This window comes from Formica exsecta, unplaced genomic scaffold, assembly GCF_003651465.1.
Source record: "Formica exsecta isolate Colony F162 unplaced genomic scaffold, ASM365146v1 scaffold21, whole genome shotgun sequence".
In the NCBI taxonomy this organism is placed as follows: Eukaryota; Metazoa; Arthropoda; class Insecta; order Hymenoptera; family Formicidae; genus Formica; species Formica exsecta.
This window is the reverse complement of record NW_021849398.1, coordinates 4,233,640-4,256,495: the sequence shown is the minus strand read 5'-3', so window position 1 is coordinate 4,256,495 and position 22,856 is coordinate 4,233,640. Positions and strand designations below refer to the sequence as shown.

Genomic DNA, 22,856 nt, shown 5'->3' with positions numbered 1-22,856 from the left:
GGGGGGGGGAGAGGGAGTTGCATGGGAGTCAATTTCGCGCTGTCGTACGGTTTCGTACACACACGTAAAAGTGCGCCGTGTCCCGCTCTACAGTATTTATCGCCGGCGTCGCGTGAAAAATCTACGTCGATGCGCGAATATTCATCGCGCTCACGGCGGCCGCATTTTTCCTTTACCCGCGCGTCGCGGGATTTACGGCCGCTCTTTCGGGGACCAGCAGTTCCGGACGCCCGGGTCCGCGCGCGAAAGAACATAATCCCTCGACGGCGGAAAAGCGAGCGAGCCGCGCGCGAGATGCGAGCTCGCAGCTTCCTCCAACACGGGCTTTCGACAATCGGTTCGGCCATTGAGGTAGATTGCCGTCGGCGCAAGTAGCTACGAGACTCGGCTCCTTCCGTCCTCATCCTCTCTTCCGTATCCGACCTTAATGGTCCCCGCGAAGCCGTGCAGAATCCGGAGACGAACGCCCCGAACGCGCCGTGAGTGCCGAAATTGTCTGCGGAAAGAAACGTCTTTACCGTCTGCTCCAGCGAGCGACAAACAGTGAATAATCTCGGTCGCAGTCAACCGAGAGAGCGTCTGGAATGACGTTTATCTTTGCGAGAAACGGCACATTGAATATCGCTCTATCGCCTGGAGGGCGTATTTTGGCGATTCTTGCATGCGCATTTTTGTAGCCCCGATAACGAAATGGCTGCCTGCAACGTTAGTCTGTACGGACTTTATACCGGAAAAAATGTATGGATAGGCTGCTTTTTTACTTTTTTTTTTTTTTTTTTTTTTTTTTTTTTTGACGATATAAATGCATTACGAAGAAACACGTCTGTATCTTGTGGATCTCGTCCGAAACGGAAGCGATCGCGCTTTCGAGCGAGTGCGCTGCTCATTTCGAAGATCTCGAGGCAGATACGTCGTGGAACTGGATCCACGTCACCTCGAGCAGTGCTCCACATGTGGGTTCGCCGCTAGCGACCAACCAATTCGCGTAACACATTCACGAAAGCGTTCAATTGAAAGATTCACGTCGGCACGCATATATTACGCGATTATTAAGAAACGATGCTTGACAATTAGCGTTTGAATTGCGAGTGCTCGTTTTAATTGCTCGACAGATAAAATTTCAAAAAAGATAATATATTCCAAATATCTCGCGCGACGGATCTTTCGAACGGTCTTTTTTCGGATCCGACATCATCCCGGATTATCGTGGATTTATCGCGCGCGAGCTCCAGCCACCTGTAGTGGTGCATCGAGAATACCAAACAGCCTCCCCCTCAGCCGTGACGAGAGATCGACAACCTGTTACGCGTCGTTGAGAACCTCTGGCGTTGAGAACCAAAGAGAGCAGCGTGAGGTCTCCAATGCACGTGCATGCAAGTAACGCCGACCGGAAGTCGATAAAAAGCCTGCTTTACCCTCATGTCTCGGCATCGGCTTCTCTCGTCATGGGAAACAGCCTCCTTTTTCTCCTCTCTCTTAGAAGGGAGGTTCTTCCGTGTCTCTCTTTTTTCTATCTTCTGCATTTATCTCTCTCTCTCTCTTTCTCTCTCTCTTTCTTTCGCTCTCTATTACTCTGGTGGTCCAGTAAAACATGAGAGGATTTACCGTCTCCTTTATTCTCTACATCTTTCATCTTCTATCTTTCTTGCAATTCTCTTAAAAGACCCTTTTTTTAGACAAATAAAAGCTATTCTTTTTCTAGACCAAATTATACAATCAATAACAAAACAGTCGTTTTCCTCAAAGTGTCGATCCTACTTTAAAATGGTCAAAGATTTTAATGTTACCTCGTGTAAGATGGTTTTTTGTTCGTTATAATACTTATCACAAATAATGTTTATAGGAAGCCAAAGAATCGACCGCATACTCTAACAAGTCTTCGTTAAAATGTTAAAAAGTGACAGCTGATTTACTATTTTGAATATAGTTCGATACTGAATCTTTTTCTTATTTTCATCAGAGAAAATATTGCAAAGAAATGTTTTTAATTTTTCTTTATAGAAGAGAGAAAATTAAAAATGTCGAATTAAATATAAAAAAATTAAACGTTCAAAAATTATCTCTCTCTTGTAAAATTTCTATGCACATTTTTATGATATAAAAATATATGTATACTATATAAATTGTCACACAACATCTAATGTTTCGTTATCATTCTATGTCGAAATTCTACAATATTTTCGCCTTCCATTTTCTTCTTTATTTAATAAAGTGCCATTTTTAAGTATTCCGCGATAATTTATGACTATCATATGTTTAATTATAATTAATAAATATGCATAAATATTTGCATGTTTTGATACAATAAGAGATAGGAGAGCTCTTTCATATTTCATATCGTCTTCTTCGCTGCTGCCAAGGAGCCATCTCTTAGCAGTTAAAGCATATCTACAGAAAAAAAAGAAGAGGAGAAACTCTAAAGTGGTCATAAGTTCACTTCCGAGAACTTAAATGCAAACATATGCATCCATGGTGAGGAGCTCTTCGAAGCGAAGCGAGAAAGAGAGAGAGAAAGAGACGTGTTTGTATAACGTGTCGACAAAATACACTCTCTTCGATTGCCTTTAATGATGAGTACATCGAATATACATTACACTCGATAATAATAAACTTGCAATTATTAGCCGCAAATTTTCCCCAAATAATATTTTGGCCTTCAGTACTCTGCCATCGTTAAACGGATTATTTTATTAATAGAACAAATTAATTGGTAGGATTATAAATCCAAGAATAAATTCTTACAATCTTACCATTTTTACAATCCAAAATATTTCAAGAATAAAATACTACATAATTTTATTTAACAAATTTGTGGCATGTGGAATCAGGACAGAATTGCTGATCAGTTTAAAGATAAGAGAATAGATTATGTATTTCTAGCAACAATCTTTTATCGATAATTTTGAATAGATATTATAGAAAACTTCCAAAAAAAGATAATGTTAATAAAAGGCCCAAAGTGGAAAAAAGATTTTACCAATGTGCATATTTTATTATTCTACTATTAGCGGATTATTTTTTTTTTTTTAATTTCATTTTGAAAGACTTTAACTTTCTCATGCTGACAAAGCATTTTTATAGGATTTTTGAGATTTTAGAAAGATATAAAGTCCACAATTTATGTTTCCGAAACGTTTGGAAATAATGGCAAACAGGTATTAACTCGACATTTTTCCTGGGAAGTTTTCGGATAGAAAAGCCACAAAGTAGACAAACGGAAATAAGAATGAAAACACTTCTTACAAAAAGGAATAAAAAAGAATAATGAAATCTATATTATGAACTATTGTATTTCTTTAAAAAGTGATGATAACAAACGCGAAAAATAGACGAGTCTTCTTTTATTAAAAAAGACATTGTCATTCCTTGGTAAGTATCTTCAGGTTACTACTGCAAAATTTCAATTATTCACGCAAATTATTTAAACTCTCTTCTCTTTAGTTTTAAATCTGTTTGTTTTCCATAACACCACTTTTCCTTTTAATAAATCGTCTGAATTTCTTCTTCTCTTTTTAACTCTTTTTAACAAGTGTGTAATCTACCAAATTGTCCTTTTAATATACGTGATGATTGGACCGGAATTAAACCCGGATCTATTAATTATTTATTAGACGACCATGAAGCTATCCTCGATTAATCGCTAAATTAGTTGCGATTACTACATTAAACTAATTATGTTTTCTTATTATTAAATAAATATTTTTATCAGTAAAACGTAAAGACTTTGTAGAAACAATCGCTATTAAATCGGATTTTTCGATTTTGCGAAATTACTTATCGAATCATACATACCACACTGTTCAGTTGAAAAATTTTTATTTAAAAAAATATAAAGAAGTATTATTTTTCACAAAAAAATTAGACACATACCCACACACATAATAAAAAAATAGAATAAATTAATAACAATACTTGTTGACCTTGTTGCGGAAACTTGTAAAAGAAGAAGAAGAACCATTTATATTTTCCCTTGTTGTATATGCATATGTTTCATTTGAACTTATTTATGCGATATTAACGGACGCGTTCCGGATTTATCGAGTTTACTGGCTCGTAGGAGATCCACCTCTAGGTCGCTAAATCGAGATCTCGAAAATCGCGCGTACGGGTCGCGGAGGACGTTCGCGCCTAATAAAAGCCAAGGGAGTTGCGCTCCTACACGGCTGGTGTGTACCAGGAACGCGGATCTGCGTCTGGTAGCGTGTATAAATACGCCACTAGGAAGTGCTTGCCAGCAGGAAGCGTCCGCTGGGCCGATGAGAAACAATAGCGCGGCGCGACGAACGCCCACTCTCGAGCCGCGCTAAAATCGACCGAAAATTCTCGCCTGCCCGTCGCTCCGTTTTATTTAACGACCGAATGTTTTAACTGCATCCATTTTACTTCTCGCGTGACGTGAAAAATCACGTCGTTGGTCACGCGTGAGGTCACCGACTCGAAATGTCACTGCACAGGCGTGGAAATGTAAGAGAAAATAATTAGAAATATAAATAGTATAATCTCTCGCTTGATAATCTTTTCAATCAACTCGACACATTTTTTTTTCATATAATATTGCAATACAGTAGTTCAACAAAGTTTTCGAGACAAGGATCGAAAAAATTTGGAGTACCTGCTACTACATGACTCTCCGATCATATAGCTGATGTCGTATTACTTTTGTATAGTTTACCGAGAAACATGACGACGCAACGATACTTCATGCATGTACAACACTTCTTACTGCGCGCTCATTCGTGCAATACAACGGACATGCTCATTGTCAGTCTAATGCGCGACCTACGCAGACCAAAAGTAATTAGTATGCTAAACTATTTTCTCGGGCGTATACATCGACCCGGCGACGCGAATAGCGGAAAGTTTTACGTCAGCCGTATGAATAAACGATGGCCGACACATCAAAATAGATTCGCGTAAAATTATTCAGTAGGCCACGTGACCGGCCCTGGTATTAATCGATATTATACGAGCATTGAGGGGACATGCCCGATCGACGGCCGCTTTACGCGAGGGAAAGATTATTTAGAGCGGCAAAATGAGACGCCCCTTTAAAGCTAGGGAACCAAGTGTCTCATTCTTTTCTTTCTCTTCAAGTTGAATATATTTTCTATTTTACTGGTGACATTGAACAATTGCAGTTATTTCTATCTTGAATAACTTGTAACTCATTTGATAATTTCGATTGTGTTGATTAATTTGATCATCTATTCCTATCAAATGTCTTGAATAGAGCAAAATCTAATTCTATTAATTATTTAAATAAATAATATTCAAAAATTGTCGTGATCCGTCGAGACAGATAGTAATGAAAAATAAATTTCATTAAAAACATTACTGTAGTTCTTTAAATTTAATTTAGTCAATCTTTCGAAAGAATGGTTTCTAATTAGAGCTAGAAAGATAGATCAGAAGTAGCCAAAGAAGATAACGAGTAAACGAGGTCACGAGATCACTTCTCGCGGAAGTGTTATTTTCATCTTCTGGGAAACACTGTCCTAGACGTTATGTAAGGACCGTATTACGTAGATCGTATTGTTATTGTCTCGCTACTTCGTCCGTGAGATCGCAAATCGTTAAGTAACATCGATATTATAAATCTGCGAAGAACTGGAGTTTAACAACGGAGAGTTAAAGTTTCTTAGTTACACGAATATTTCCGATATAAAGAGATCTGACATTTTTATCGATACTTTATTTCATTAATTAAATATGACTTACAAATTAACATCAAATAGAAAAGTATATCAAGATGTTAAAATTAAAATATCCAATAATCTTGAGCATGTAATATATAATATAGAATTTTGTAAGAAATTTTTATAATTTTCAAAATTTTCATAATTTTAAAACATTAATATATTAAAATTAATTATTAAATATATAAAATTAATATTAATACATTAATATTAATACGCTGAGTGTTAATATTAATACTCATGATAATTATAAATTGTAAATATGAGAGAGAGAAATATTATAAATATTAATACTACATTAATCATCGGTTCTTTTAATTTATTATCGTATATTTTCTCTTAAATGTCATACATCAATGTTGCATAATATCGATATGTAAAACCATATCAACAAAACATTAATACAATTTATCATGATAGCAAAGGAAAATTTTTCCGACAATAAACGGAATCAAGACAGATATCAAGCTTATTAAATTAGCTTATTAAATTGAAATGTCTTCGGTCGTGCAAAGAAACCGGTATTAGAAACGCAAAAACCGTCGGCGCGAATATAAATATATCAAAGAGGAAACATGCGACTACAATAATAGAACCGTCAGAGTATTACGCGTTGCGAAAACGCGACAAGAGAGGAAACATGATGACGACAACCGCTTATTGCGGCGAAGGCGACAAATACGACGAAGCCCGAGCGACGGCGTTACAAGCGTTGATTCGGTCAACGGAAAAATGTTCCTAATAGTCAGGGAAGGACGATTGGCCGTCCGGTTATTTATTGTAATGGAATAATGCGATTGTAAGTGCGTGTTGGCTGGCCGCGGCCATATCATCTCGCCACCCATTCCGATAAAAGCCACCCATCTCGTCATGCTACAATGGCGATAGGACCTCTTCGCTCGATACTTGTCAGTGAAATGCGGATCAATAGATAGTTGTGAATAAAGTAAAAATAAAAAAGGTATGGAATTAAAAATTAATAAAAATTAATCGCGAAGAGAAAAAAATATGGATGATAAAGATCATAGATGTATTATATAAGTTGTAGTTAGATATATATATATATAAATGAGTTAAATTTTATTTTTCTTCTCGATATTACATAAAATATAAAGAAAATATATATACGATATAATATAAAAATAAGAAACAATAAGAAATAAAAAAAGAAAAGAAAAATCAATTGAGATATTATAGAAAATTGTAATCAGTTAAATGTATAATGAAAAAAACAACTGCGTTTTTAATTTCGGCAAGAATTTAATTAACTCAAATTTTTGTTATTCCTGCGAAAAGATTAACGTTGTTAAAAATATAAAGTATATCAACATATTATTATTTATTTATTAAAAAAATTGCTGACACGCTGTCTTTGTGATGCTTTTTCGCCAACATGTCACGTAAGATTTCTGAAAACTGTTATTACACAGCATTCAATATTCGAGCGGAGTTTCATCCACTTTCGCTGTAATTATCACATACCGGGGAACAGTCATTCGGGTAAACCACTGAGTGTCCCGAGCGAGTGTTCCGTCCGCCGGTTGTAGATAACTTGATACGCGAGGCGAGAATAAAACAAGCCTCACGAATTCTGCGTGAGGTTCACGAGGGACCAGCGAGGGAACGCTAGGAAGAAGGAGAAGGAAAGAGGAGGCTATCGTCGTCTCTTGTCCCGGATCCGACTCGTAATAATAGTCATTTCGACGGTGAGAAATGCCAGAGTGTGCGCGAGCGCGCACTGTATGCGTGAAACACGAGAAGAGAGGCGACGAGAAGAGATGAAGAGAGGGATAGGAAAAGATGACAGGAGGAGAAAATGAGAGAGAAAGAGAGAGAAATGCGATCGAGCATAGAATATTAAGCTTTTAGAGACCTTGAAAAGACAGTCATTTCCATGTAATGTACCTTATAACAGTATAACGCAAAATTGTATGATGCAATATTTATGCAAAATTCCAAATTTTAATAAATTTGGATGAAATTAATAAAAAAATATTTGTTAGATATGTAAAATAAATTATAATGATGCAAAATAAAAATATTATTGTATGCGGAAAAAACGCACGCTTAAACTCAGATAAAATCACATAAACAGAGAATTCAAATGAAGGAAGAATTCCTTATTTTTGTTGCTTCTGCGTAAAAATATCGGAACAAGTGTGTCGGATTTAAAAGCATTCTACCGCGTTCTTGCGGCTTTCAAAATGTTCCACAGCGGAGAAAAATTTTGCGGGCGATAAAGGCACGAAAAACTCTCGAGGAAGATTTTTGCGACGCGATTCTCAAAGCGAGTCGTTGTGTAACTTCTTTCCTCAATCCCTTCCTCGCCGAGAATAATATCTCTCTTCCGTGATATTCTACGACATCCTGGAAACCAGTCACGGAAGTCTTCTTCCTTTAAAATATATTTCCTTTCGCTAATGGTAGCGTTTGTATTATTTATTGGTAATATTGTTTCTTTAAAATCATTCAAAATTATTCCCCGCGATTTAATCGTATTAGCGATTTAAAGATATAATCGAATCGCACGAAAGATCTTGGATGCAATTATTTTTTGTATGATCTTTAAATAAACTTCATTGCAAGGCAATATATTAAGTGATATTTGTCGATCGAAAACGATTATATATTAGTTTTATGAAAATTTCTTTTTGTAATAAATATTTTTTTTAATTTTTTATTTCAAGATTTTTTATTACCTATCTCGATAATTCACGATATCCTGCTTTTAAATCAAAAATTTGTTTTCCTTTTAAATCTTTATTAGCTTTGACAATATTTTTAATATTTTTCCAATATATTTTACTCAATTTACTCATAATATTTATATACATTTTTTCTGTCTTTTTGTAACTTTCTTCAAAAATTTTTCTATTTGATTTTATCGAGCGTAGCGTTGTTCACGCACATTGAGGATGGACATCATACGACCGGAGGGCACTCTAAAACCTCCGCACAAGTCACTTTAAATTCTTTCCGGTTAACGGAAAGAAGAGACACTCATTTCTCCTTTTTTTTTTTTAATCACTTGAAGCGACCAAAAAAAGGAGCAGGAACGTCAAGGAGGCTCACAAATTTTCGTTCTCCATCTCTCTTTCTCTTCAGTCTGTTTTTTCTTTTCTTCCTTTCTTCGAAAGAATTCTTGATGGAAGAAGAACCAGAACGGGAAAGAGAAAGAAGATAGGAAGGACCGGATACCATCCATCGCATCGTGGTGTCCTCTTATTGAGTTTTTCGTGGTCGCTCGGCTGGAAGGAGAAAGAAAGGGAGAGAGAGCAAGAAAAAAAAAAAGATGAGAGGTCCGATTGGTCTGGTCGAAATGTTAAAAATTTACTCGGGTTGACACATATGTATACACGAAGAGTTCCATGAATATAAGGATATAACGGCAAAGAATATGTACTGTTTTGAACAAAAAGATCGTGATTTTGAAAACAATAGTGTCGTACACAAAAAGATTGCGAAACTTGATATCATCAGATGAACATACTGCATCTATGCAGAGATAATATTGTATCCGTCAGATAGAAATAATTCTACCTTGCATTACATTTAAAAAAAAAATTATGTTGTCAAGATATCTAACATAAAAAATTTTAAAGAATTATGTCACACACGAATAATTTCTCTCACGGGAATCGAACAGAAACTCGTCACAGAGAATCCGTCGATAAAATTTAGCGCGCCAACAGTGAGAGACACCCTATATAAATGTATCCGTTACGTAGCACAGGTGGACGATAAAAAGACATAAAAGAGTAATTAGAGAAACAAGATACCTGCGGAGAGACGAAGATGGATGAGCAAGAGACGAGGTAGGAAGCAGAGCGGGACAGAGAGATGAGAATAAAAATGCAAAGGAATGGAGAAACATGTGGAAAAGAGGAAGAACAGAGATGAGAAGAAGCCTGGGGCGATCGCGCGAGGTCCTCCGCTCGTTGCCTCTCGAGAAAGGAGAAAAAGAGAAGGAGAGGTCCAAGGTCCGCGCTTCCGGTCCGGATACCGACCGGTTCTCCCGTTCTCGAGATACAGACGAGGAAGAGGAGAAAGAGGAGAAGGAAGAGAGAGAAGGAAGAAAGAGAGATAAAAGGATCTATCTTCCTGCCCCAGCGCGAATATCCGCGTCGCGCAAAATCTCGGCATGCGAGCAAACAGTTTCAATGGCATTTATGTACTCTTTCTAATATACTAAAAAATACACTATTTTATATATATATTTGCCTGCGAGATTTTGCATGATGCGGATATTAAGAGAATATACTTTTCGTTTTAGAAGTTTTCGTTTTTTTATCATTACATAAGAAAATATACGGAAGATTATACAGGAAGTAAAAAAAAATACAATGAAGTGCGATAAGGATAGATCTCATTAAACGTGATTTTAACGCAATCCGAAACCGATGCTTCTACACTACTCAATTGAAAATGACATGGCTTGTAATTTCGAATGATACAATTTTGCAAATGCAACGATTTAAATGCAATTGAACGAGACTAAAAATCATCGCTTGTCACGTATAAAGATAAAACATCGCTTGCGTGAAACGTGTGGAAATCACATCATTGTTCACGTGCAAGCAATCATTTGTTGCTATCGTTATGAAAATGATACATACATATATACAATTCTTGTTTACGATTTGCATGCATGCAAATAGTTCGTTCGTCGTTTAATAATTTTAATATTGATTAAAAATATACCGTCCCCTCGTATCATCTCCAACTGGTTTTTCTATATTCTAATTTTATATTAAGATTTTTTAATTCTTGAAACCTAGCTTGTATTTGCTCCGATAAAAGGCAAAAATTATTTGCGGCATTCACCTTGTCACCTCATTGTCATCGCCGATAAACGATTATCGACCGAACGATGATGACAGTGACGACTAAAATACGCTACGAACTTGCGATAATCGATCGACACACGTGGCAAATGCCGATTATCTCTTGCATAATAACGATTCTTCGAGGAGGCGAGATATTAATATACATATACTATTAATATATATTTTAGACGGTCTTTAAAAATATCTCTCTTTAAAAAACAAATTAATCATTGAAATCGAAGATTCCGAGCTTACAAACATAATAGAATAAATAAAGAAAAATTTATAATAAGAATTCTGTGTAAAACTTTATACATTTATAATTTTCTGCTCAAAAGAGAACCTCTGAAAAATCGGAGAGTTAATTACTTGGGGACAAAATGCATAGTTTGCGCACGGTTTCGCCTGTTCCATTTGTTCATATGTACAAGAAAAAGTGTAATCTGGTTATGAATATAAGATTAGGACTTCCTGGAATCGCGCGCACAACGCAATCCAACTTTGTCCTACTCGCTTTATTTCATCATTATCGTGTTTGTCTATATATAGACTATCGTTCGTATTTTTATGCACAATATGTTTCCTTCAAGAATTATAACTTCTTTTTCTCTCTTTTTTTTCTTCTTCCCATATCATTTTATTAATAAATTACTGTGTAAAATTTCAAGTATCATCGAACAAATACTCCTAATCTTAATCAAAAATTCTATCTTTTCATCAAAATACGCAATTATTATTTTTATCAGCCAAATGACAATGATTATTCACATATAGGTCGCCATTGGAATTCATGAGGCAGGCAGTCGCGCGATTTCGTTTAGATAAATAAAAAAACGCGACTACGAAAGATTGAGATCTTCGGTCAAGGTTGAGGAATTTTCTTCGATCGAGTCGACTAAGAAAGCCTCGTCCACGATCTTGACGATCAATAGAGCCCTATATGAAGGAGCAGCTCCGGAGAAATTTCCATGCCTCTTTCTTCCGCCCTTGACTCCCCCCCTTCCTTCCCTCCGCCTACGCCCTCAATAGCCCGCGGTAGTGCTTCCTCCTTTACTTCCGGGCTCTTCCGGCGAGACTCCGATGCGAATTACGCTAGAAAGGCTTTCTTCTCTCCCTTCTAACCCTCCTCTCCTCCCTACAGCCATCTCCTTCCGCTCTATATATGCGTCCTTCGCAGCCCACCTCTTATTTTCCTCTGTTCACCCTTCTCCCGGCGCCCTCTTATCAACATCGACTTCGACGGACCACCCTTCGTCGGTCGTTTCCTCACGGCATTATATAAAACGAGACTAAAGCCGTTGCTTTTAAATCATTGGCGATTTTTTTTCGCGATTTTTATTGAGCGACGCTTTAAGATAACTTAAAATTCTGTGGCTTGTATATCATGCTTTCAATTAAATATAGTCTAGTTAGTTTAAGCTTCTTCGAAAATACTTAAAAAAAAAAAATAGATGAAATAAAATAGATAAAATATAAAATAAAAATATAAAGAAAGAAGAATTGGTAATGATAGATAAAAATAATATAGAAGATTGCTGATATGCTTTGGCATATCAATCAAAATAATCAATATTCATCTAATATTTATACGATTCAGAGAAAGTACGCGATACTGCTGATACACCTTTGCGCATCATGGCGGTGTTCCAAGTAATTCCGGTAATTTTCTCGTCCCCTTTATAAATGCTAATGTTCCGCCGACGCGACTTTGCTTATAAGCCGCCGCGAAGAGGTCTTCGTGTGCGTTTCTCTATCCATGCTTCCGGGTGGCAGGTCTTCCAGCAGGACGGAGTTGCGCGTTCAAAAGACCGTCTTCTCTCGCGTCTCGGTCACGAGTTCTCCTTGAAAATTCCACGTTCCTTCGACGCTCACGTCAACCTCGAAAGCGTATTGTCCGTTTGATACTTTTTATCTTTCTATATCTGTCTTTACATATATGTATCTTATAAATATTTATATATTTTTTCATGAAATTAGTTAGCCTAAAAATGTGAGATTAAAAGTACAAAATTTTAGCAAGACTCCAGTACCTTCAATAATTTACAAATAATAATTTCTATTTCTTTCATTATATATTTGGCCCATCATAAATTTTTTGCATGACATGAGAGATATTCTACGAATAAAATAATGAAATTAATAATAATTGAACTCATATTTTTATTTTTGCCGTTTTATTGACCTGTCGTCAGCAGGTCATCTTATAAACTTATTTAGCGATTCGTGGAATTTCGTTTGATGCATTCGCAGTACGATCATAAATCAAGCGAGCGTGCGAGTTAAATCGACAATTACATATCCCCCTCCAGCTTGTATGTATTAATTTAATTATAAATTAATCAACATGTCACACGTCGCAATCTATGTACATGCTATAATTGGCAAATGTTCAAGTATAACTACGACATTAATATATATGTTTCTGGTCGCATCCGGCGTATGTGTAATTCCTGTTAAGAAAATTAACAGCCAGCAGTAATACAGATAAGTTTTTAATCAGTGCATAATTTATCCAGATATGGGTATGCCACTTTATGCTAACAAAAATGAGACATTCTTTCAATAATACTACACATATATGTCTCAATCATTAGTTATAAATAAAATGATATATATACATGATCAAAATAGCTGTGTTTGTCACTATTTCGGTAGTCTCGTTATAACATGATACTAATTCTGTATTTTATCCTTTTTATAATTTTGGCATCTTGTCCTTTTCACGTTCTGACAAAAAAAAAAATTGAAAGAAGAGTTATATAAATTTAATAAGAAATTATATAACTTAATTTGCAGTAAAAATGATGTGTGTTTCTTGTAAAAGATATCGCGTCAAATTTAAAGAAGAATTATGATTCTGAACGTGCAGCGAACAAGCTTCCGGTTTTGTCGTTTGAGCTTCCACCCGCAGTTTCTCTGTTTCTCTCTTCCTTTTTCTTTCTTTCTTTCGTCTTCTGATGCCAAGATGGCAGCTCGGTTGCAGCCGCAATGCAATACGCGTGTATTTGTATCCGACGATGACGACGACACGTCGTATCAAAGTTAAGAATACGGCGGCCACCCGGACGGGAGGGGATTAGGCGGCCGCCCGTTTGCTCGCTACACTCTTTGTAACCCGTGCATACAGATGATAACCTATGCATATATCGCAGTCGTCTGCCAGCCAGCGGCAATGGCGTCATCAACGGATATCACCGGCGGCCAGCCGGATATCTTTGTGTCAGACCGATAGAAATCATCGCGTTGAATTGACGTCAAATGACTCCGCAATTTCTCACGCAAATTTACGACCATTATTTATTATTTGATTATGTTAAATTCTCATACATGTTTCTTTCCCTTTCCGTCCCTCCCTAACTATACTTTAATATATCATTATACTATTACTTAATATATCATTATATATCAGTATACTTTAATATATCATTGCGTATTGTATGTTACATTTAAAGTAATTGATAAAAAAATAATACGATTATATACGTGAAAGAACTAACAAACGAAATTAATAAAAATATATTTCGCACTATTCAAGGAATTTAAAGAAAAAAATAGATTTGCTTTATAAATCTCATATCTGTGTTAATTTATACGATATATTTATTAATGTTTAATAGTGTTATTTATAATTATATTATGATCACACGCGATCTCTTTTGACGGATTAAGTGTCACATATTTTCCCGAATAGACGTCAGCTTACGCCAATGAGCGAGGCCGACTCCCCGCTTTGTCTTCTTACTATCTGCTTACGGAGTTTGTAAACATCTTCACGGCGAGATTCTTCTCGCAGAGAAGGTTTAATTGCTCGCATCTCGTCGGCTGCCGTTCCGCGGTTTCGCAATGAGGAAGTATCACAGAAAGGATCCGCATTAATCAGAAATCAATCCGCGTCTCGACCGGACAAAGGAGGAAAGCGTAGCTCCGGCTCGCGCCTAGCGAGGCGAGAAACCGAGAATATCCTCACCGCGTCTCTCTCTTATATTCAATTTATGTAGGAAAAACGAATTGAAACGTTTTTTCTCAGAAATGAGGTTTCTCGTTATATCTATATTTTCGTCGTAAGATTGATTGAAACAATCGTGCGACGATATACGTAGTAAATATAACGTCATATTCTTTTAATGACAGAATTAATAATCATTATTTTTTTTAATATTTATCAATAAAAAAGATAAACATATCGGAGTGTAAATTTTCGCTGGCAATCGATTTTCGTCATTTAAAAAAACGGTCCATTCCATTCATTAAAAGTTCTATCAAGTTTTAATAATTTCAACAAGAATAAAAGAGAGAGAGAGAGAGAGAAATTGTCTAAAAATGTAAATTAAAGATCTTTGCGCTTTATTTAAATAATATTTTCCTTAAGAATTACGTGTCGAGGAAGACGTTGTGACACTACAAGCAAGTATTAATATTGTCGCTATCGCCCGTAAACAAACGTACTTTTTTCACGCATGTGAAGAAGGTATTAGCAAATATAACACACGGGCCATTTCGCGAGACGATCCAGATAATAGAAATTAAATCCGGTACAGTTTTACGCTTCAGACTTTGATACTACAGACGTGCGCAAACATAATCCTCTATCTTGATAACGTAACGCAACAATCTTGTTCGCATGGAAACACGTCAAAATTACAGCGATTTCAATCTTTGATTCGTAATAGCTTTACGGAGGCACGAGTTGCAAATTTGAGAAGGAAAAAGAGAACCAGTTTCGTCCGGTGCCCGCACAAGGCTTCGTGGAAATCTTGCGAAAGCCGCGAGCGGGCAGGTATTACGCGCGCGAGTTCGTCCGCTCGCTCACTCTCGCGTTATGTAAATGATAACGCGCAACTTCCTCAATAACGATTAAGAAATACGAGCGGTTCCTACCGGGCTGGGTTTACGTAAAACATTTCCGTACACATTGCAGTTAACGACAGATTAGATCCCTTCGATTATATCGCCAAGTGACAGAAGCGCCTTAGGTAGGTCTTTACTCTTCGACGGTCGTCGTTCCGGTAGCGATCGTTTAAAGATCCATTTAAAGCGAAATGTGTTCTCCGAGCGATAAGATTGTAGGTTTGAATATTTCAACACCCGTGAGATATATCCGAACGTCACTTCCGCCTTTTTGTGCGTATATGTATCCCACATATTCGGAGTATTTTAATTTTCGTACAAAAAAATTTTGTAATACATTAAAAGAAATATTTCTCATTTCAAATATCTGCTTGTATTTAAAATGTGAATGTGTAAGAATCTAAACCATTTCACAAAAGCTTTACAAAATTTATATTCAAATAAATATATAAAAAAAAACATTTAAAGTTTACATAAATCATCGCGAAGGCTGTCCTATCAGGAAGTAATTTCAGAAGTAGTTTAAGTACTCTTAAAAGTAGCCTAAGCACCTCAACTCTCGCCATATGTCAAACATAATGATACCCTTACACGTAACTACATCTAATTATATATAATCGTATAAAAATGACATTTAAAATGACATCTAGATATTATCAATAATCCCCAATTATCATTTTAAATTTAATCCTCGTGTGATGAGATAATAAATTGCTTTTATAATATTAAGATAACATATATACAAGATTATTTTACATTACTAGTATTGTCATATCTATTGTGCAGATTCGACAGAGAAATTTAATCAATAAGGCATGATCTCGAGAGCGGTCGAATTCGTCGATTTCGTTTCTTGCGGCAAGAATTCGCAATAATAGCCGGTTCACTTATCTCTTATCGCGCGAGTCGAACCTCCAGTGCATTCGCTCTCCGCTTCCGAGGAGACAACAGTCGGCGACGGCGTTTATTATTTACTCCCCGATGTTTCGCATAACAAAGTCGCGGCCAATAGGCGGTTGACGTCAGCGGTCCGTGTTAATTGAATTCCGCACGACCGGTTATTAACATCGTCGAGCGGATTAAAGCGAGGTCGAGCTTTTAGCGGATTTCCGGGTTCCGCGCCGGAATTAACTCGGATCGTAACGAGCCGCTCGCGATCCGCTCCGAATCTCTCGAGAGCGCGGCAACGAGGAGAATCGAGGGAGAACGGAAAATTCATCAACATCATCGAGTGCTGACCTCTTGAGACTGACGATCGATGCGGACACGCGGAAGAACACGAATAAATTATACGCACATACGAGGATGAATCGTCGATTACGAAGAAAAGTTCTCGATTAAATTAGAAATTCTATAGAGAATAATATGCGGAGAATAATTCGTCAAATTATGTGTATTTGAAAATATAAATGTGAGTTATCAATGTGATTAAATCTGAAATTTTGCGTGCTATTCACGAAGTAAATTTACTGAAAATCTCAAGTTTAAATTTTCCAATGTTTCTGATAGTATTTGACACATTTATTTTAGGATTGTAGACGTAAATCCGTTCTAACGTGAAATAAATAAAAATATGAGTTAATGCTTCGGATATAATTCTTATATTTATAAAAATAATTCCGCATTCAATACACTATTCAATGAGATATTTAGTGCTTATATAAACAATAGCGAAATAAAGTGTTTCAAGCACCGCAACTCTCGCGAAAAAAAAAGAGAGATTACATAATTAAAAAGATTATATAAATCACAGAATTAAAAATCAATTATATAAATTATTCAACTTCAAACTTAAAAACCGATATTATTTAACTGTATAGTTTAAATTCCGTCAAGTTGGAAAAGTGTCCATCCATCACTAACATAAACATGATAAGACAAAGCGCGCAATAAATTTTCGTAAATCGTGCTTGAATTCGTGTAGAATACGGAGTTCGTAAATCGCCGACTCTTGATAATTCCGGGAGGAGAAAAAAACAACGTTTCGCGAAACGCGGCTGCGAGGTCACAACACACCAATGACGAAGACGACGGTTTGTTTACAACCGGAGAATCGGAAGAATCGCCGAATACGCGCGCGCAACGGGTTAAACACACAATACGGGCGCGCGCGCGCGCACACACACACACACACACACACACACACACTGCGACGTCGTCGACGTGGCTCGAGTACATCGGGATTTAGGGTCGAACGTCGTTTTTTCGCGGATAAAACACACGGAAAAATATACGGACAATTACCTTGGATCGCTGTCTCTGCTTCGCTCCGTCCCGCTGTCGACCGCGACACGTCTCGTCGATAAAATCCTTTGCCAAAGGTCCGGACGCAGGCTGTGAGAGATTACATAATTAAAAAGATTATATAAATCACAGAATTAAAAATCAATTATATAAATTATTCAACTTCGAACTTAAAAACCGATATTATTTAACTGTATAGTTTAAATTCCGTCAAGTTGGAAAAGTGTCCATCCATCACTAACATAAACATGATAAGACAAAGCGCGCAATAAATTTTCGTAAATCGTGCTTGAATTCGTGTAGAATACGGAGTTCGTAAATCGCCGACTCTTGATAATTCCGGGAGGAGAAAAAAACAACGTTTCGCGAAACGCGGCTGCGAGGTCACAACACACCAATGACGAAGACGACGGTTTGTTTACAACCGGAGAATCGGAAGAATCGCCGAATACGCGCGCGCAACGGGTCGTCGTCGTCGTCGTTCAATCCGACACAAAACGTTTCGACGTTCATCGGACGGCGAATCGTCGCCGTTCCTCGTGCCACGCACGGGGCGGCATGCGGCGCGCGTAATCAGGTCGCGGCGGACGACATCCGCGCGCGGATGAGAGAGAGAGAGAGAGAGAGAGAGATATATATATATATATATAGACAGCGAGGCTGTGTCCCCCGCGCGCCGAACTTTTCGCCGCGGCGGCGCGAACACGTGAGAGGGATTATCTCGCGGTCGCGATAGAGGCGACGGCGCTTCTCGTTACGTATCACAGAAGAACGGGAGAGAATCCTCGGTCATTAAAGCACTCGTCGCGCACTTGTTATCTCACTTCGTCTTTAACTGCGGCGGCACTTGTATCGTTTCCGCCTAAACTCCTCCGTGACACCGACAATGGAGCGATGACGGAAGTGGACGATATATAGGAGTAATGCGAAAATCGGAGAAGATTCGATGCGCAGACGAACGCGATCACGCGGGGGCGATCGCTTCAAATTCGTTGGTGCGGCAATTGCGGTGCGATTGCGAACGGCTGTCAATTACATATCCCGTCACTGTCGCGCGTTCCGAGGTCAGCGAGCGACTGAGCTCCCCGGTGTAGGAAACATAGAGAGTGGAAAGTTGCCGCCAGACGACAGACTCGCGCACTTCCCCTACCACGCGCCCCGCGCTGCGCAGTGATGGAGCGCGAGCGAGACGGCGCTCACTTCGGGGCGAACAAGTGGAATCATTGGTAACAGCGGACGGCCAATCGCGCGTCGACGTTGGCGACGGCGCCAGCGGAAATAATCGAACCGTTGTCATGGCGATCGAGTGGGGAAGATCATCGCGAAGTCGCGGCGTGCAAAGGTGGAGAAACAGAGAAAAAAGATATTCCCGCCGACTTTCTCGTAGCTTCCTCGTAATAGCGATCGTGATTGTCGTCGAGTTAACCCCGGCCGATCGTTTCCACATGCGCGCAACGTGCAACAACTTGATGGAAGCAACCGAGACAGTAGCCTAACGGACTCCGGGACTTTTCAACGAAATGCACTTGTTAGGTAAATATATATCTCCGAAATTTTATATTATATTCATTATATATAAATATTCGCGCGTATAAAGTTAAAGTAAAGAAATACAACGAAATAATACATGTTTGATGCTGAATATCTCCGGGAAAAAAAATTGTCTATACGTAATTAATCATGTAAAAAATATTCAATTATGCGTTATGTGTAGAATATATCAATAATTACGAAGGCAAATATATACCACGCGCGTGCCCTCCATCGTTCATAGGTCAAAGGAAAATGAAAAGGGTAACTGCATCCGCGTATTGTATTTTTTCAAAAAAAAAGGAAACTGAGAGTAGATTACAAAACATAAATTTGTTCGAGAAAAAATAACTTATATATACAAATTATATATAAAACATATTATATAAAATATAATCGCGCAAACTTCTCACATTTCTTCTAAAAAAATATACAACGGTAATTAACCTTCACATTATTTTCTTTGCGACTTATAAATAATAATGGTATCATTTAGTATTTTCTTTTATTATGAGAGAGAACATATTCTTATATTTACATTACATATATAATTATATTTGGGTACAATTCCTTCTCTCACAGATTCTTAATTTAAAATTCATTTAGCTTTATAAGATAAATATATCTATAAATATATCTCTAAATCTAATAATAAGAGATCTTTTACACAAATGCATTTCCTTATCTGTGTTTATTCAAAACATTTATATATTTCTGTTTATCTTGATTTCTATTACATCCCGTTATCAGCACAGGTTTGATACATTTTACTATATGCAATTTAATTAGATAAAAATAAGCGCCACGTGATTCTTACGGCATCGTAAAATAATGGATAGATAGAATCGATGCAAATATTCTTTGGATCTCTTGTGCAAAGTTAGATTAACTCTACAATAAAAAAGACTCAGTTAATTAATCGTGAGATAAGATTCTTATATTATTGTTATGTTAATCACGTCTCTCTCTAAAATATAATACATATTGTAAATAGATCGAATAAACAAATTCCCGTCGCGGCAAATGAGAATAAAATTGGTGAATTTTTATTTAAAAAACCGTATCTGAAATATGGAGTCTCCGCGATAATTGAATTTCTGAGTATTGAATTATTAATGTGATCAATATCTAGATTCCATCTTACGTAAACACAGATAATAATTCATGGTCGAAATGCAGATCATCGGGTTTTCGCGCGATATAAAAGACGATCGCCGTATCAACAACGTCGTATCAATAAAAAATCCGAACTCAAATATCATACGTCGCGAATTTTAACGCCGAAGCGGCGCGCCGCTTGTTAAACTTATTTCAGAAAATAAAAATAAAAAGAGAGAGAAAGAGAACAGAGGTTTCGGCGATGCCATAAAATTATACGCTAGTATATTTTTGGAATAATTCTAAATTATTTTTGTTTTAGCTTTTTACATTGCGATAATCGCGCTTTATGCGTGCTTAAACATTCCCAACTTCTGTTTTGTTGTTCATACGATATGTGTAAAACCGCGATGATTGACAACCGGTTATTTTTTCAAACTCGTTCGTTTACGAAACACAGCAAAAATGAAATTGATACTGTGAGATAAAAACTTACAATATTTTTATAGTGTCTAGTAATAAAATATAAATGGTACATAAAAGACTTCACATATTGATTAATTTTTTTTTTTTTTTTTTTTTTTTTTTTTTTTTTCATTTTTGCCATTATGAAGTTCACATTCCGTACTATTAGCAAAGGGCTGTCGAAAAAAGAAAAGATACATGGCTTTGCTTCGATAAATTTCAACCGTGTTGTTGTTGATCTGGTCGAACTCATTAATCCGCTATAATCTCGAGCAAACAAGTCCTTCTCCCGTTCTCGCCCCCTCTCGTCTTCCTTCAACAATTCCGCTACCACCGCTGTTCTCTCGCTTATCTTAATCGCGGCAAAACGCGAAAAATTGTCTCAATATACCGCCACGCGTGATGCACGTGGTCTGATCTGCGAGATATTTCTATCCTTCCTTTATCATATTTTATATTACGATAGATAAATTTACCGTACGATTTATGTCGGGATAAGATTCTTTAATCGGTCTGAAGTGCTTTTTTTCTTAATTAAAATCATTGGTGACGATAGAACTTCCGAGTTTAATTGTGAATGAGGAACATTTATTATGAATTCAATTTTTATCGAAATCATTGAAAAGAGCTTACTTTTAAAACGGAAGCAAAATAACCGTATTAGCTGGGTAGTTAATCTATATTAAACTCTGACCTTGTCACGATAACAAGCCTAATTTTCGTCTCGAGCGAATGTTATCGAATCTCTTCTACTTTCTTTTACATTCTCGGAATGTAATTTAATGAAATCATCATCAGTAACTCGGACAAATATCTTGAATTATTACCGAGAAAAAAGATACTAATCAGAATATCATTCTTCATATCTAATATACGCAAAGTAGGGATGAATTAATATGTATCCACATATGAATCTTAACACTTCCCGTAGCCAAAGGTAACTTGCTAAATGAATCACATTAGTCTTTGTTTGCACATGAGTAACTATGATCATTGTTTTATACAAAAAGATTTTTCGAAGCTTAGCAAAATATATCGATAAATGTTTCGAAACTAAAAAAGAAAATAGAAATTTGAATTCTAATGTATTTTTAATCGCTTTATATAATTTTATAAATCACATTGCTATGTTCTGATTTTTATTTACGTTTTAATAATGACACAAATTATTATTATTCGAATTTTATGTATTTTTTTCTTCGAGAAACAAAGAATACATGCGGCTGTTTCAGACATATCTGCCATGTCTGAAATTCCTACGTTTTCGGGTACGCGCGAATTCATCCCTACTTACTAAGGCGCGGCGAATGAAGAAAGATCGTCATTGTGGTTAAAAACAGCCGCGGTTCGGCGCGCGATGCGCCCAGGCATTCCTCGAAAAAAAGCGCGCCAAACACCATGATCATCGGCATCACAGGCCATACAATCGGCCGGTACTCATATAAGCCGGTCCAAGACATAACAGGTAAAACAGGTTTGTAGGCGTCCACTAAGAGCTACCTGCACGGTGCTCTTCTCGAGGGTCTCCTTCCACCAAAAGCCCGATCTACTTCTCTCTTCTCTCTTCTCTCTTCTCTTCTCTCTTTTCTTTGGGATCCCTGCTTCCTTCCCGTTCCCTTGATGGCCGCCCACAATCGAGTCGCCGGTTCCTGCGGAAGGGATTGACGAAACAGGAACGTCAAAGGCAAGGGAATGGGAAAGAACTTGTATGAATATATACGCTCACCTACGCAAAGCGTGTGTTTATCTTGCACGTGTGTTTACATACAAGACTTCCTCAAAGTATGAACTTGATTTAAAACTAATGTTATTAAAAACAAAAATAAATGTATGAGAGATTCTCTCTCTCTCTCTTTCTATAATTAATCAGATATAATATGTAGAGAGAGAGAGAGAGAGAGAGAGAGAGAGAAAACTATAATATACTTATCATAAATTGGTAGTAGTTTTTAATAGCCATTATTTGAAAGTTTAAAAGAACATTTATTATCACTTTTTTCCTTGAATAAATTTTCTAGACATATTATTATAAGTTTCAAAATTGAACAAAACAGTTTCTCTAAAAAAAAGGATTTTAATCGCGCGGGAGAGACTAAATGACACGAAATTGCTAAGCCGAAGATTTTATTTACGATTTATGTCATAGTTT

At 36.9% G+C, this 22,856-nt stretch overlaps 1 protein-coding gene and 1 long non-coding RNA gene across 2 annotated transcripts in view; one reads left to right on the top strand and one right to left on the bottom strand.

Annotated features, from left to right (window-relative positions):
• The window catches only part of LOC115235061 (ets DNA-binding protein pokkuri), a 36,442-nt gene extending 18,724 nt beyond the window's left edge, over positions 1 to 17,718 (bottom strand). Inside the window, exon 1 of the mRNA XM_029806600.1 lies at positions 17,615 to 17,718. The gene's annotated coding sequence lies outside the window, so the exon portion shown is untranslated. The remainder of the gene's footprint in view (positions 1 to 17,614) is intronic.
• A 363-nt stretch (positions 17,719 to 18,081) lies between these two features.
• The window catches only part of LOC115235068, a 111,226-nt gene continuing 106,451 nt past the window's right edge, over positions 18,082 to 22,856 (top strand). Inside the window, exon 1 of the long non-coding RNA XR_003883973.1 lies at positions 18,082 to 19,147. This is a non-coding gene — a long non-coding RNA (uncharacterized LOC115235068). The remainder of the gene's footprint in view (positions 19,148 to 22,856) is intronic.